At 37.7% G+C, this 5,707-nt stretch overlaps 1 pseudogene across 1 annotated transcript; it reads right to left on the bottom strand.

The window, feature by feature from the left end:
* Nucleotides 1-1,913: 1,913 nt before the first annotated feature.
* On the bottom strand, nucleotides 1,914-4,803 carry LOC149530725 (serine/threonine-protein kinase-like protein At3g51990 pseudogene; annotated as a pseudogene). The gene has a single exon (XR_016358878.1). The product of XR_016358878.1 is annotated as a serine/threonine-protein kinase-like protein At3g51990 pseudogene (transcript).
* Between the last annotated feature and the right edge of the window lie 904 nt (nucleotides 4,804-5,707).

The following is a 5,707-nucleotide window of genomic DNA, read 5'->3' as shown; positions in this document are numbered from 1 at the left end:
AAACTGCGGCAGTGTGTAGCACATCTACATCTTACCTTAGACTCTAATATCACAAGAACAAGTCAATAATACCATAGAAACTAGTGTTATCTGTCACACAAAATTTGTCTTCAAGAAGTGGAAAAAAACACTTATATCTCTGTTATTCTCTTGGAACCTATTTTTTTCTGCAAAATTTCTCAAAAATAGGTTTACAAAGCATTGCTGCATTTCCAATGTGTCATAAATGATAGAATCCACAGTACAAAAGGCAGCTATGTGTCCCAGACATGTGTGACCTGCCTATATAATCTGTCACATACATAGCTGTTTGATATAGAATAATTACTTGTTCAGCTGATTTCTAGCCCTTGAGTTTGCATTATAGAAATTTTGTTATAAAAAGGTTTCTCTTGGTTATTGTATTATGGAATTGATTATTTCATTTCTTGCCAAACCCTCCAAACGACATCGTCATTGCCAACTATTTGTAATTATTTTACCTGCTAGTGCTGACTAGTTAGGGCTCCACTTTTTCGTTTCTGCTTCTCCACTATAACAGTCCATTGCAGCTTATTCATGATTTTTTTAGAATTTTCCCCATAGCTTAACTAATCATTCATAAGCGTAGAGACAAAAAGCATTTTTCTGCATTTATTGATAGAAGTTTCTGTCTCATCCAGTACTGCCAATGATATTACCAATCAGAAGGTTTTCATATTTTGTCCTTACCTCACAAATAATCAGATAGAAGTGAGATCCTGCTGCCTAAAATCTGCATTAATCATCTATGGATATAAATAAGAATCTTATTCTTGCCCCAATATTAGGCAGTTCTTCCTTCTGGTACCCCTCTAACAATTATATGAGTTACAGGGCTTGAATTACTTATGCATAACTCCATAATGAGCATAACCATCAATACTATAACCTGGGACCTCCAAACAATCTCTCAGGAATCTCTCAGGGTAGCTTCAGCGCATCAAAGAGTCTAAAAATATGAAATATTACAATCTCACAAACATGAGCATGTAGTTTTATTGATTCTTGTGGCTGTTGATGGAAACCCTATTAAAGTTTCCACGTTTTGTCAATTTGATTCTGTCAAGTACAGCGAAGTATAGATCCATGTCAGCTTCATGTCTACTTGATAAGCATATTGCTATAAAAGATAACATTGACAGTTCATATAGCACCAAATAACTCCTTACATGACATGAAAACAAATTCAACTTCAATCAATCCTGATAAATCTTTACAATGGAATTCAAGAAACAAGTTATTCCTACAATTTATTAGGCAGTTGAAATTGACTTTTTCTTATCATAATTGCAACATCATTGGACATGAATGAAAGAGAATTGCTCACTTGTCCTTCAATAAGCTCTGCTTAATAATTATCTGTAAAGACTAGAGATAACTTGCAAATTGCTCCGCCAATTTTATTTTATGCCTCCATAAAGGTGCTGCATTATTTCTTGGAGTGCATAAACGTAGGAATGTATAGCAAACACACAGAACATTACTTAAAGAATGTCATGTGATTAGCAAGCCAGCCAATGCTTATCTCTCTTGATTGCCAATTAAAAGTATTACTATTTGGCTTTATAAGACAAACGGCGTGTCTTACTGTGCTGTAACATTGCATATATATGCCATACACTGAATGCAATTTGAAATTTAATGCGATACAAACATGTGTCATTACCTAATAGCAACATATGTGTGCTTCCTCCTAGGTGAAACAAACTACAAAGTTGATTGTTAATACTCTAAACCACTGATTCATATATAATATAAAGCAACCAGCTTGATGGAGTATGACTTTCATTCGACATGTATAAGAAACATCACTTGAAATTGCACTACATGTAGCTGTCTGCAATAATTGAAAATGATAGAATTGCCCGCCCACATGTTTGCTTGACATCATAAGCCTGAAACCAACTTAATTATTAGCGCCACTGAATGTCCACAGAGAACAGTTTTACATAAGACAAGATGGGAAGATCATTTTTATGGCGAAATGTATTCATAGTATTCCAGTAGCATTTGTTTAAAATAAACAGTTGTCTATGGTGGGATAGGAAGGTCCTTTCACCAGTGAAAGGTACTTACATTAGCAGTTAATTAAAAAGACTTATTCCCAGAATTTGTCAAAGGACATCCACTCCTCTAAAGAATGGCTGAGCCACTGAAAAAAGCACAAAATAACAAAATAACATACTTATGCTGCAGGAAACCATTCCAATCACAGATGTGTGGTGAAGTTGCAAAACGACAACACCTGATCTGATCTCATAAGAAGATTGAAGGAAGCAAATTGGAAGACTCAGGAACAGGATGCTTTGTACAAACTTCAAGAAATAATGTTTGTGAATGGCTTCTATATAATGCACTTCATTTTCACTAGAGATGTACACCTTGTACGTATACCAGAAATTCTTCTTTGTCTTAGGTCACCTCTCCATCTGAACTTCAACAATATGCTAGATAATCTTCTTTAAGAACCTAAACAGAGACTGTCGCCTGAGATGCTTGTTTCAAACAGAGAGATGGATTTACTTTTAAATGTTTCTTTGGACCATTCAAAGAAATTGCTCTCTGTACGTCCTGAGAAGAATTTTTTCCTTGGTCTCTAAAAGATGACAGAGATGAAGACCTTAGAAACATTTCGCGTGGCTGAATGGTACCAGGTAAACTGATAAAAGTGTGACTGCTTTTTGCAAGACCATGCCAATCTACCGATTTACTTTTTGAACGTTCTTTTGTTTCATTGAACAAATCCATCAAGTTTCTACTATGCATTGCAATCTTTGGTTCAGAAGAAGTTGTGCATTCTTCTGTTACTGGTTTCAGCCGAAACCCTGTAATCCTTGAGAGTCGTCTCTTGGAGGGCTCCTTTGTATTGCCTTTTATGAGATGGGGGTTTCCCTGTCTACTACACTGCCTCATGTGAATACTGAGACCATTCCACAGTGGAAGTGGGAAACTTCTACTTGCTAATTTAAGCTCATCCACAACCTGATTCATTGAGGGACGTTTTTCATTGTCAGATCTGATACAAGAAGCTGAAATTTGAGCAATCCTTTTAATTCCAGAAACACTATTGGGTGTTCTAAGCCTTGGATCACACAACTGAAGGATTTGATCTTGCTCAATCAGGGGCAGAGCCCAATCCACAATTGATGGTGGATCATAGTTCACGTCTATTGCATTTCTACTACTTATGATTTCCAAGAGAAGAATTCCAAAGCTAAATACATCCGTTTTGGTGCTCAAGTGGGCCGGAGAAATGTATGATGGATCCAAGTATCCCATGGTACCAGCAGGGGGCGTAGAGTTCAGCTTGATATCCTTAATATGACCCCTCATAGCAAGACCGAAATCACCAAGCTTCGCATTCCAGTTTTGATCAATTAAAACATTTGAGGACTTGATGTCTCGATGTATCACAGGAGGGTCTGCATTATGCAAGGCCTGAATGGCTTTGGCAGTCTGCAAGGCAATATGAATTCGTCTTGGCCAACTTGGTGGCTTACGATTCCGGTGGAGAATATCATGGAGGGTGCCATTTGCCATGAATTCGACCACCATCAGTATCTCTTTGGAATCATGGCTGATCCCAACAAGGTTTACAAGTCTAGGATTGTGCAGGTTTGAGAGTATTTCAATCTCATTTACAAATGCTCTCTCGTCCTTAAGTTCAAGAAGCCCACTAGAAATCCTTTTCACCGCCACAAGCTTTCCGTCTTCTAGAACACCCTTGTAGACACAACCGTGGCTGCCTTTTCCAAGGAGGCTCTCTCCACCAAAGCTACCAGTAGCAATCTCCAGTTCTCTGTAACGAAACTCTTCTATTTTCACGGGTCTCTCCTCTTTCAGCTCAACCCCACGATCAGCTTGACACCAGTTATACCCCATCCCTAACATCTAAGTACTTACAGCAGCTCAATAAGAAATAAAACGAGACATAAACTGACTCCTACAAGCGATTGGACATCCTATAAATTTCCTTGATGGGGCAATGAAAAGTACTTAAATGAATGGTTTTAACTTGATCAAACCAAATTGGAGTATCCTAAATCTCTAAATGTTGCCTTATTCAAATTTTGGTTCGACGCACACATCCTTCGGGCACCCGACTGGATGAAAGTATAGCCGTGAATCAGAAAACCCAAGATTAACAGGGAAACAACTCCACCAATATAGGTTTCGGGTATTACCTGTTGATTATTTTCAACCGTTTGCAATTTCAATTCATGATCAGGAAAACAAACCATTATCATGAAATGACTTTTGCCAATAAAGCACATCATTCACAACCAAATCCCCCAGACAATTAAATCTTGATCAATGCGATCAAATCAAATCACGCAAACAGTTTCAGTACTATGCATAATCCTTGCAACAACCTAGCTACGAACTCCCGTTTGGAACTAAATCATGTTTTGGCAAACAAATACAACAACCCAACTGTTGAGAAGTCATGACTGATTCTTTGTAGGGAACTACAGCAACCTATGACGCATAGATGGTGAGGAGCAGTTCGGCCTAATTAGCATATACCCACCTAGAAAATTGAAAGGGTTAAGGATTCCAACAAAACCATGTGACAAATCCCAACCTTCCATGATTCGTTCCGATCATTTCGAGTATGAATGGATCACCATAACGATGTCAAACTGCGGACCAGAAACCAACTTCTGAAATCCGCGGAGTCAAAAGTTTAAATGCATTACATGTGTGCTCTTTTGGTCAGATTGTGCCTAATTCTTAGGTATTCTTAAAGGAGCAGTTTTTTGTATTTTGTTTTTTCGTTACCGAGTGTGGTTAAAAGGGGAATGTTCCCAATAAAACAAGATTCCCAGGTATTGGACGGAAAGTACAACATCTGACAGTGAGGTTATTGACAACAGATTTATCATAAAATAGGGCATTCGCTGAGGAATGAGGATATGCTTCAGTATATTTGGGGACCTACATATTAGTGATGTATTGTCTTTCTGTGTGGCAGAATGGACATTTGACCGTCTATACTAGTAATTAATATTTGTTATAATTAATAAATATAATTAAATGTGTAGAGTGTATGAATATGTGGCACATTATTGGTAAGATAAAAAATCATTTTTATTGACAAATAGGAGATAGATTCACAAGAAATTAAATTGTGATATTGTTATACGATTATGGTTTACACAAATCCATCTCTCATGAAAATGAATGGAACACTTAGCACTTATTGAATCTAGGTGATGTTCATAGAGGTGAAGCACGGAGACTTCCCGAAGGCCACCCATCCGAAGACTATTTCAGCTCGAGTGCGCTTAACAACAATTTTTTCTCCATGGTTAATCATGCTCTACTTGTAGCCTCATTTGCAAAACCTTCACCAAGTGGTGTGCCTTAGAGGATAACAATATCACAATTTGACACACCACTTGGTGAAGGTTTTGCAAATGAGGCTGCAAGTAGAGTGGATTAACTGGGGGAAAATCCACAGTTAAGTGCGCTCGAGCTAGAGTAGTAATGGGATGGGTGACCTTTAGGGAAGTCTTGATGCTTCACCTCTGTGAGCATCACCTAGATCCAAATTGGGCCCGTTTGGTTGCAAGCATAAGAATGGAGAATAGGAATGCAATATTGGGAATAACAATGGCTATTCCAATAACAACTATTTTTGGAATGGGTATAAGCTCATTTTAGAGGCAAAATGGGAATATGT

This window comes from Cupressus sempervirens, chromosome 11 (assembly GCF_028749045.1).
Source record: "Cupressus sempervirens isolate cs-2001-9-10 chromosome 11, ASM2874904v1, whole genome shotgun sequence".
In the NCBI taxonomy this organism is placed as follows: Eukaryota; Viridiplantae; Streptophyta; class Pinopsida; order Cupressales; family Cupressaceae; genus Cupressus; species Cupressus sempervirens.
Note: the sequence above shows the minus strand (reverse complement) of the source record. Positions and strands in the feature narration are given on the sequence as shown.